Genomic DNA, 12,360 nt, shown 5'->3' with positions numbered 1-12,360 from the left:
TACAAAAGCACTAAGAAAATCTGTAACTCTGACAAGTATTCATCAACCTGGTCTTTATAACTATGAATGGATAACTAACATTTATAAGAGAGAAAAACTAGCAGTATAAAACAGAGGGACTGAAATGAATAAACCAAACAAATGATCTTGAGAGAAACAGTTTATTTAGGTAATAAGAGAATTTCCAAAAGGTTTATTTGGTATGTATAGGATTCTCTGAAAGGAATAAGAAGAGGTTACTATAAATACAAATGTCTCATGGAAGAAAGAGCATTGGCCGTCTTGAGAAGACAGCACCACCAAGCCACAACTGGACCAGAGCCTCTGCCCAAATGCTGGAATTACCACCAAATGAGAGAGAGGAGGAAACAGGGGAAAATGAGAGAATCTTATGGGATGCTTCATATATGAAAAGTGGGGTTCTTTGTTTTAAGACTCTAATGAACTTTAATCAAAACCATTGACTAATATTTAGAAATATTACTGAAAAATACTATTTCTGTATATTGGTGAAACTCTACTCAGCACCATCTCTAGACCAGAAAATCCTAAGTGTTACCTGAGATCCACCATTTCAAGTCCTAAAGTCCAGCAAAAATGCTGTAGCTGACTCTTGCCTCGAGAGACTTGTTATTCTTCCTTTCTTTTGCACCACCTCCCTGATTTTCTCTCTCTTTATAACTCTTCCTCCTCAGTTGCTTTTCCTCAAGACAGATTGCTGTCATTTACCTTGATATCCCTTGAATAATTTTTTGAGTTGTTCAAAGGAAGTTAAATCTGATTTTCTTGTAGATAATTAGTATTTTTATTTTTGATTGTTAATCTGTTCTACATCAACATAAGCCTTATTGTTTATCCATATTTTATGATTTATTTTAATATTGAATTATCAGATTTCTTGTAACAGTAGGACATTAGCATTTTAACTGTTTTCTTACACTTTATTTCATTTTATGTGATAGTCACTATTTTTTCTTAAAAACTCACATGCAAAATTTTACAGTCACTTGGTACTGGTGCGGTAAGATAAAAAGCTTCCAAGATTGTACTATGCTGGAAAAATTAAACTGATGAATTCTCTCCCTACATTGAGATATACTGGAGAATTTGTACCCTTTTTCTTATAAGATCAATAAAAAGTATAAGTAATCTTTAGTCATTATTTAATCATTAATAACTGGATTGTTAAAGTAAGAGCTATAAATTTATTAAGTATTTTTTTTATTCCAGCTGCTGTACTAGGGTTTTAAACATGTCTCAGTTGATACTCACTCCAATTCTATAGGTAAGTGCTAACATCCCTATTTTACAAATGTGCTCCTGAAGAAAGTTAATTAGAAACCTTAAAAATTAAGTCAGCGATTACTTCTCCAGGTGTTATTATTCTTTATTATTTAAACATGGTGTACTTATTGAAGTTGATTAGATTAATTATCAATAAACTGAAGAATGACGATGACATTAGACACAGGTAGTAAAAGAGTATCATGCTAAGTGCAATGGGAGAAACATAAGACATTAAAATGTATATCCTAACCTTGAGGCATTTGCTCTCTTACAGAGGAAACAACAAATAAAATATTCTATTTAATTAATTCTACTTTTTCCCATTAATCAGATATTAAATTCTATATACTTCATTGTTTCTTTTGGCTCATTTTTAAGAATAAGCACAAGAAGTCATGAAAATACAATTAATAATAACATAGAATACTACTTGCTCGTAAAAAAAAGAATTGATATCTTTGAAAAAGCTGACAATAAATACTTGATAAGATAAATACTAAATAATAATATTGCTTAATGCTCTGGCCACTTCATACATAAAAAGAATGCCAGGATTAATAATTCTGACAAATACTGAAGGTGAACATAAGATGAGCATTTCAAAGACTGTCAAAATCATAACATTTGTTGTTAAAAGAACAGTGTGTTTAACACACACTTTGATAGTCCCAGTTATTCATAGCACATACCACTCAATTTAATTGATCTAAACTGAACCATCTGCTGTTTAATTGCCTCATAGCCAGTGGGATTTATGTAGGTAAATGAATATCAGAGATAGAAAGAATACTAACGTGAAGTCCATGTTTCATTAAAAATGTCTACTTCACCCACAAAAATTAGATACATTAAAATATAAACGATAACTTATTTTTAAGATTTCAACTCTTTACTAAGATGGAGTAACATGGAACAGAGTTATCCTCCGACCCAAACATCAACAAAATAGACAAAATACACAAAACAAATGTTTTCAAGACATTGGACATCAGGCACTAAAAGAAGGATAAATGAGAGATAAATAAACAAGGTGAATCCTCTGTTTACCTAGTGTCTTGCCTAGAGGGGGCTGCATGTCAAGGTGCAGTGGAGGAATGAACCAGGTAGAGTCCATGGCTTGAGGGGACATAAGGAGGAGAGTGGGGAGGTCAAGGTTGATAGAGTTTGCAATGCAGAGTACCAGAGAGGAGACAGTTGCAGACAGAGCACTCCAGAGAGCTGAGTTCTCCTTGAATCATTAGTTGAACAAGAATCAGCAGATGCACGGTAGAAAGCAACTCGGGGCTGGGAAAATAAATGCACGGACAAATTAAAGGTAACAATGCTTTGAGCCCACACAGGGCTGAAAAAATACATATGACTCACCACCAACCAGAATGGAAATGCTAACAATTCACAGGGCATCAGGTAGAGTACTCAAAAATGTTTGCCTCAATTGTGGAGCAAAATTGCCACAGACTAAATCCTGCTGTGGTCTTGCCCAACAAGATTTAAGGCAGTAATGAAACCAGAACTGCTAGAAATGTTAAAGAAATTCCTCAGGCAGATGGAGATTAATGCAAGACAAAATTAGGGATCTATGGAAAGGGATGACTTCACTCCATTACAGGTCACGTTTTTCTGCTTTGCATGCCTTAGGATTTTACATTAGACGGTGGACATGGCCAAACCACATCCCTGTTCTGGGACAAGTCGTGAATGTTCTTCCCACTGTTTCCAATTTCCTCCTATTTACCTCTACCCTCCTGTATATTTGGTGTGAAAGTGAAAGTGAAAGTGAAAGTAAAAGTGAACGTGAAGTCACTCAGTCATGTCCGACTCTTTGTGACCCCACAGACTGTAGCCTACCAGGCTCCTCCGTCCATGGGATTTTCCAGGCAAGAGTACTGGAGTGGGTTGCCATTTCCTTCTCCAGGGGATCTTCCCGACCCAGGGATCAAACCCGGGTCTCCCTCATTGTAGGCAGATGCTTCTACCGTCTGAGCCAGGCAAGTCCAGTATATTTGGTGTCTCCACCCAAATTGATTGGAGAAGTTGATTTGCAAACTAGATTCCTACTTTTCCTATTAAATAAAGCTTGTGGCGTTCCATTCTCAATATTGGTTTCCTTGTTAGTATGTGAATCTGATTAGAATAGGAACCTCTCTGACTGAAGCCAAGGGTCTTAGCCTGAACTAGAATCCTGGCACAGGTCTGGTTGACTGATTTAGTAATAGCATTACATTGATGATTTTAATTCTTTTTTTTTCATAGCACAAATCCATCTTTAAATTATGCACAGCTAGGTTATTTGAATCATTTTCAAGTCTTTCACATCCTTCTGCTTATCACCTTACTTTCTATCAGAGGGATTGACAATTAAGTGAAATTATTGGTATAGATCTAATTGTCCAGAAAAATAAGTACTAAACAGAATCATGAATTCTGAAGCAAATTTCTTTTTCTCTTTCAGAGGTTAAAAACCCATAATTATATGTCTTAACATGAATCTAGACTGGGGTAAAAACATAACCCACACAGGGAATTATAGCCATTATCTTGTAATAGCTTTTAACAGAGTATAATCTGTCAAAATAATGAATCACTGTGCTGTACACCTAAAGCTAATATTGTAAATCAATTATACTTCAACTTAAAAATTACAATTTCAGCTTCTAGCCATGATGTAAAAAGGACTGTATTTACCTTCCTGCTGTAACCATACAGAAAACAAAATACAAAAGCAAACACTTACAAAAGGTATCTTAAGGCAGAGATCCCTGAGAGAAGGGAAGCAGGTGAGGCCAGGCTTATAACTGGCCTGGCTAGTGCCTGGGTACAATTTCAAACACACACACAGAGGCATAAACGCAGAAGTAAGCTAGCGAGTTGAGGAATCTAAGTAGGGAATAGAAATAGAACTGCCACATGACCCAGCAATCCCATTACTGGGCATATATCCAGAGAAAACAATAATTCAAATAATTCAAACATGCATCCTAAAGATCATTGCACCACTACTCATCACAGCCAGGACACGGAAGCAACCTAAATGCCCTTCAACCTAAAAGCAACGGAAAAGGAATGGATAAAGAAGATGGTACACATATACAATGGAATATTACTTGGCCATAAAAAGGAATGAAGTTGGGTCATTTATAGAGACATGAATGGACCTAGAGACAGACAGTCAGACAGTCAGACAGAGTGAAGTGAGTCAGAAAGAGGAAAACAAATATCATATATTAATGCATATATGTGGAATCTAAAAAATGGTATAGATGATCTCATTTCCAAAGAAGAAACAGTGACACAAATATAGAGAACAAATATATGGATATCAAGGGAGAAGGAAGGGTGGGAGGAGTTGGGAGATTGGGATTGACATATATACATTGTTGATACTATGCATGAAATAGATGACGAACCTGAACCTACTATATAGCATAGGGATTTCTACTCAGTGCTCTGCGGTGATCTAAACAGGAAGGAAATCCAAAAAAAGAAGATATATATATATATATATATATATATATATATATATATGCATATATCTGATTCACTTTGCTGTACAATAAAAACTAACACAACATTGTACAGCAACTTTACTCCAATAAAAAATTAATTTTAAAAAATAGCAACTGGAAAAGGCTGAGACAGCTAGAGTTAGGGGAGGCAGAATTCTGAAAAAGAGAGAGCTATGCAGAAAAAGAACTTTAGAAATCTGAATAAAGGATCCTTTGCCACTTTGGTAAGTGCTCAGATATGCAAGAATAGAGTGAAACACTATGAGTCTTGATAAAGAAAATTATCTGTGAGGTCAAAATTCCCAGACCTCACACAAAACAAGCTCTAAGAAAATACTCTGAACACCAACCAGCCAGAATGAAGAGCGTTTGATGATCCTTTAGCATATTCAGAATTATCATCAGAGGACACAGTATGTAAGTAAGTGGGGCAAACTATCAATTGAATGAAATCCATTCCAAACCTGTACTTGCAAAGCTTTAAAAATGCCACAAAGGATGAAACTGATCTGCAAGTAATTTACTTACAAATAAAACCTAAAACTTTTTTAAAGGGCGGCGGGCAGGGTGGGGGGAGGGAGGGGAAGCAAAAGAAAAAAATCTAGATTCTTAGTAACAACTAATCTATAATCCTTATCATAAAAAAATCACTGCTTATGTTAAGAAATAGAAAAATGTAGCCCAAAGCAGGAGAAAAATAATACAGTAAAAATAGAACCATAAGTTACATAAATTATGTAATTAGTAAATATTTTAGCGAACCCAAGTTTGTGTGCCCAATACAGAGTGAGGCCAAACAAACCTAAATCTCGGAGTTTGAAGCAGAGAACATAGACAGGTGACAGACAGATGAAGATAACAGAGAGAGAGAGAAAGAGAAGACATTGAAATCTTAGAAATACCAGTCATAATAGAATCAAAAACATGATGCTCTTAGACATAAATTTAATTAAATATTTGCAAACCAAAATTATAATAAGCTACCACTATGAACCCCATAGCATGGCTACAATGCAAGACTGACAATACCAATGCCACCAACTGGTTACTTATACATACATTGCTTGTGAGAATGCAAAGTGACAACCATTTTAAAAACTCATTAACCTCTTCCTATAAATTTAAACATATCTACCCTATACAGCAGCAATTCATTCCTGGTTATCCATCCAAAAGAAGAAAACATGCCCCCAAAGAGACCTGTATACAAATGTTTACAGCTTCTCTGTTCCTCATAGCCAAAATACAGGAACAGTCCAAATAGCCAAATATAGGCAAATAAATAAACCTATCAGTATATCATGCTGAAAGCTAAATCAGCAATAAAATAAAATTAACTACCGATATAACTCCACAACATGAAAGATCTCACCTAGTATTCTTTGGAGAGAAAGATTCAGACACAGAGGAGTAGATACTCTGGAGTTTTTATTTATGTGAAACAATAACAAAGAGGATTACAATCTACATTGACGAAAAGCAGTTAAGTGATTGTCCAGGGCTGCGGTTGGAGAGATGAAATTGATTGTGAAAGATCACAAGGAACTTTTTGGGGTGATGAAAATGTTCTATATCTTGATGGTGGAGGGAGTTATCTAGCTGTATGTGTTTCTCAAATTTCATCAAAATATACACTAAATTGGGATGCATTTCATTTTATGTAAATTCTACCTTTATAAAGTTTATTTTCACAACAGCCACCAAATAAACCCTTTAATTCTGTTGTATGTCTATTATAGAAAAGTCAAAATCCCCCAAGTAAGAAATGTATGTGTATATTTTCATTCTGTATTTCAATCCACAAGCAGTATATACAAATATTAATATTTATGTTTTAATAATTTGATTTCATATATTGAGATATAATTGAGAAAGCACCAGGCTAACATTGAGGATCTCTGAGTTAGATTCCAGTTCTGCTTATGACTGGATATAGGATTTTGACTAAAGCCACTGAACTTCTCTGTGCCTCAGTTTTCATATTTACTAATGGAGATTACAACATAAACCCAGTTGATCCTGGTAACATTCAAGTAACTGTATAATGTTGAAGTCCCTATTTTAGAACTTTAAAACACTCTATAAAGATAGTGTTATGGGCACATTACCAATATTATTTATAAAAGTAGACATTGACCTTGCTATAGCTCAAGCAGGGAATCAAGTTTCCTGCCATAGGAGCAGTGATTTATGGCTAAAAGATCATCCAAAATTCAGACAGTGCTTAACTTTAATATTAGCTCATATACATTTCAGTGAAAGAGATGAAAGATTATACAAAAAAAATTTAAATGATGGCAATTTAGCCATCAAAAATATGGTAGACAACATTGTCAAATAAAAAGAAAACATTCCCACTGCTTTGATTCTATAAGATATTTTTTCTACCAATATATCTTAGTTCAATATCTTTCACTGGAAGTAAAGTGGGTTGATTTTTATTTATTCCCACATATATTTATAAATAAACTTATTTAATACCACTAATTAAGTGCTTTAAGGAGGCTCAATTTTCCAGGTTTTTATATTTTCTTTGCTCATGTACACTTAAAAGATACATTAATTTTGCTATACACTATTTTTTTTCTATGTATGAGTATATTTTGCAAATGAATAACCAACTTTAGCAAACCTAATGGAGAAAGCAAAACAATTATATTAATAAAAACTGTGATTCATGAATAATTTTAGGGAAAAACAATCTGCTCTCTTGTTGCAACATAATCTAGGTCACTCTTTTAGGATGGTAGTAAAATAAAATAAAAGCATATGAGAGTTCAATGTGTGAAATGGAGGGGAAAGGAAAGAAACTTGGTTTTATAAATATGTTCAGTTGTAAAGAAGATAGGATCTATGCAAACCATGACAGACTGAAAAGTCAAAGGTGAAAAGAGTTGACTGGCTAAGTAAAGTCATAGTTTAAAAAATTGCAAATGGAAGATTTCTACAAAAAATGTAGCAGCTTCCTGGCAATGTGATTAACTAGATAATGGGGTAATGCCCCTAGAGAAATTCTAAGTGAGGCATTGCTTAGAAAATGTAAAACCTGGTTTGGATAAATAATTAAATGCAGATGGATTGGACAAATTCCATGGTCATTGGCAAGCACTTGGCTTTCTGAAGGCTCTCAAATGGCCACAGCTTTTCAGGGACTGAATCTCAACTGCAAGCTTGCTTTGTTGATAATCAACATTTGTTCTTGAGATGAATGTTAATATAAATCCATTATTTTCCTTCTAGAAGGGTTCATCTTTCTCCTATGTTGTGTTTTTACTACAGAAATGACTCCCTAACCTCCTTCAGCACCGATGAATGTTTCCTTTTCTGTTTAGCATTAGGAAATAACTAGCTTTTTCATGGCTAAATTAGTTTCTTGATTTCAAGTTGTTCTCATTTGTTTGAATCCTGAAATAGTTTTTAAAACTGGACTGTGACTAAAAGCAATTCCAGTTAAAGAGTAATCACTTTTCAGCTGGTTTTCCAAGACTGATTTTCTATTAAAATACCCACGCTATATTTCAATCAGAAACACACAATAAATTTTAAATTTCAATGAATGAGACTAACCCACTTGAAACCAAACACACCTAATTTTCCTAATATTAAGATGGCAAGTTTCCAAACTATAAAAGATAAGATTATTTTAACTTATGAAAAGTTGAATTATCTTCTTGATTTTTTATTTTTCTCCTACAGATATAATTCCTCTTTTTATGCATTCAAAACATATAATATAGCCATAGCACTGCTGTAAGACATGCTTTGAACTGATGCAATTACATACCAGACCATTTTATAGAGAGATCTTACAATTAACTTTAAGAGATTTTACAAGAGAAAACTCAAATTACACACTGATATGAAAAAAAGAAAAAACATGAAAAGTCCAATTTAGAATTGTCAAAAAGATGAGCAGATGGTAAAGTTGTGTGTGTTTTGATTTTAGAGAAAATAGACAGCAGCAGGAGACAGGCTGTTCAAGTGATACCTTATAGTATCTCAAAAATACCTGGCCTTTTTGTGTAACTTAGAAATATCACAGCATGGACACATTTGTTACATGGCATTGATGACTACTCCTCCCAAAGTAAGCATCTCAGGGGCAAACAGTCCAAGAGGCCCAAGTGTAAGTTGCAAGGTTTTTCATGACCTAACCTTCAAAACTGCATGTCACCTGCCAATATTGTGTTGGTAAAACAGCCGCTCAGTGTAATCCACATTTAAGGGAAAAGAACAGTAGGCTTCACCTCTAAATAGGGCTGACTGCCTCCCATAAGGGAAGGAGTTGATGGTGCCCATCTGGAAGATAAGCTTCCACAGACATGGAGCAGTCCTAATATAAATAACTAATAAATCTTATTAATCAATCATCATCTAATCTACCCAAATGTTGAAGTGTTTGTATCATAAGTGTGTAAAGTAAGTGAGTGAGAAGCAGCACAAACTTCCTAAATTTACTAGAAATTTTATGGGTCAAGATCAGCAGAGATTTCTACAAGCAGGTAGAGAGATCCGCTGGTTTGGCTGAAGGATATAAAAAAGAAGTTTGGAAATGCAGATTTCCTTGACCGGAAAATGCATACAATGAGTTTGCTGCCTGAGATATGATCCTTCAATATTTTGTCCAACATTTGAACCTCCAGATTGAAAAGTGAGATGCACTGAATAGAATTTTCCATTATTCATTGACTGAAAAATCTTAGTGAATATCTAACGTAAAGTTTGGGCTTCCCTGATGGTTCAGTGGTAAAGAATCTGTCTGCCAATGGAGGAGACTTAGGTTTGTTCCCTGGGTCAAGAAGATTTCTGGAAAAGGAAATGGCAACCCACTCTAGTATTTTTGCCTGGGAAATCCTATGGAAAGAGGAGGCTGGCGGGTTAGAGTCCAAGGGGTCACAAAAGAGTTGGACATGAATTAGTGACTAAAGAACAACAACAATGTGAAGTTTGAGTGAAATCTGAAAACAGTCAAAATAGGCCACTACCCTCCAAAACATGCAAACACAATCTGACAACAATGTACCTAAGTCATTTCGCAAAGCACACAAAAAAATAATCTGCTCAAGCCCAAGTCTGGCTCCATTGCCAAGAAAAGTAAGCTGATATATATCAGATAGGATTACTGTGTGACAAATTCAAACAATGGTGACTTTGAACCCAGACCCAAAGTCATCTACTTTGCTATACACACACACACACACACACACACAATATTTTTGCTTTTGTATACATCTCTGTGACCAGGTAGTAAAGAGACTGGTGATTTTCTATTTTACCACCTCAGAAGATTGCAATCATATACAATAGAAATGAGTTATGTCAAAGAAAAATTGCAATAGAAAAGTTAAGCAGGCATAAGCAGGCAAGTGAAACTTTTCCCAAGACCACTGCAATAAAAAAATAGATTTAACTCAACCCCCTAAAACAAAAAGCATCAGAGTGAACTAGTGGAAAACTACTGGAGGCTGATCAATGTGAAGCGGCTACCTGTTTTTTCTTATTGTTCCCTATGGAATTTTGGCTCCTACCTTCTCACAGAGTTTGGGAGAAAGGGGTCTTGTCTTTCTTGATAATCACATTTCAAAAGATGGGTCCCAAGTCCTTATAGGAAGAGATCCCTGGGCTGTAAAACTGGTAAGAAGCTGGGAGAAGGTTTACATCTCAAAGAAGCAGAGAAAGAATTTGCAGTTGAAAATTATCTAAAGTAGATGTTCTAAGAAAAAGAACATCTATTATTGGCCTATAGTCTTTAAAAAATAGTTTAGTCAAACTAAAGGACACATTAAGACCTGATATATTTACATGTACATGTGTGTGTGTATTTATAAATAAATATATATATATATATATATATATAATTGAAGCTGGAATATATTGTCTAGGTAGCCTCACCTGGAAAGTGATTCTAGTAACTCATACAGAGTGTAAAATCTGAGAGTTGAATCTTGTGTCCCAGCAAGAACTTTAAACTGCCTAATGGACTGGAACATACCCCTAAGCTTCAATTTTTCCCTCCAGACAACTTGGAACAAAAGTAATTGTTATAATGACACCCTGCATAAAAGAAAATACAATCTCCATCCAGCTTTATCCAAGCTTAAAAGAAATCCCCAAAGCATTAATTTTGCAATATGTAGAGAATACCGGATTCAGCAATCTTATATACTTTGTTAAAACTAATTTACAGCCTTCAAATTCCATCTTATGTAGGCCATGCCCCTTCAGGCATTTGGGTAGTACCTAAAATTCTGTAAATTAGAGTCCCCTCACAGCAGAGTTGTCAGGCTCACAAGCCTCTGAAAATTTGCCCTAGGGACTCACACAGTGGTTCTGAAAAATGCTGTCTATGTGTTTTACCATTTCTGAAATACTTTCCTTGTAAATCTCAGGGAGCAGAGTATTGCTGGCATTTTCTCAGGGGCAGAAATCTACTGCTAGGCCTCTGGCACAACACATAGGAAATAAAAATCCAAGTACTTGCCATCTAAAATTCTCCATTAAAAATAGTCCAAAAAATAAATAAATAAACAGATTTGTACAAGCTGTATATGGCATGCTCCAATCAAAAGATATTTTCAAGCATCCAAGGAAATTTCTGAGCTCATTAGCTTGAATCTTTCCTGATATTTGAAATTTTACAGGTATGCATTCACAAATTTTGGTGAAGGCTCTGACCTCAGTAAAAATGCGAATATCTTAAGGAAAAGGTAGAATTTACAGTTATAATATGCTGACCCTCCAGTGGCACAGAGTGTGAATAATGATTTTGAAGAAGAAAGCCTTGGCTGAACCATGAGAGACATAAAATTATAAGGAAAAATAAAACTGCATTATTTTAAGCAAGGAGGGTGTTCATTATGATAGCATAGCATCTGTTCAGTTCAGTCGCTCAGTTGTGTCCGACTCTTTGCCCCACCATGAATCACAGCACGCCAGGCCGCCCTGTCTGTCACCAACTCCCGGAGTTCACTCAAACTCACGTCCATTGAGTCGGTGATGCCATCCAGCCATCTCATCCTCTGTCGTCCCCTTCTCCTCCTGTCCCCAATCCCTCCCAGCATCAGAGTCTTTTCCAATGAGGCAACTTTTTGCATGAGGTAGCCAAAGTACTGGAGTACACTAATAGGTATGGTTATAATTAGGAAAAACATTAGGGAAAAAAGAGCCAGAAAATTAAACTCAAAGAAAGCAGAAGAAATTAAATGTTAACAAAAAAGTGTAGAAATGGAAAAAAAAATAATCTATATTCACACATGATAGTTAAAAGCTGATTATCAGAAAGACTAATAAAATTGATGAGACAACCATGAGATGGATTAAAAGAGAGTTGAGTGTGAAATAATCAATATAATGAATGATAATGGGACATATAGCAACCTACAATTTTTTTTTAAATAAAGATAACATGATAACCATATACACATGCATATTTGCTTTAGGGGAAAAAACTCTGAGGGATGGTAGTGAAAGGAAAGCCCCTTTGATAAATGGCACTAGGTCAATTTGATTTTATAGACTGCAAAAGACGTTGCAAATTCTTTCCTTCCACCAGGAAGTAGGGTCTATC

The sequence above is a fragment of the Bos indicus x Bos taurus genome, chromosome 23 (genome assembly GCF_003369695.1).
Source record: "Bos indicus x Bos taurus breed Angus x Brahman F1 hybrid chromosome 23, Bos_hybrid_MaternalHap_v2.0, whole genome shotgun sequence".
NCBI lineage: Eukaryota > Metazoa > Chordata > Mammalia > Artiodactyla > Bovidae > Bos > Bos indicus x Bos taurus.
Note: the sequence above shows the minus strand (reverse complement) of the source record.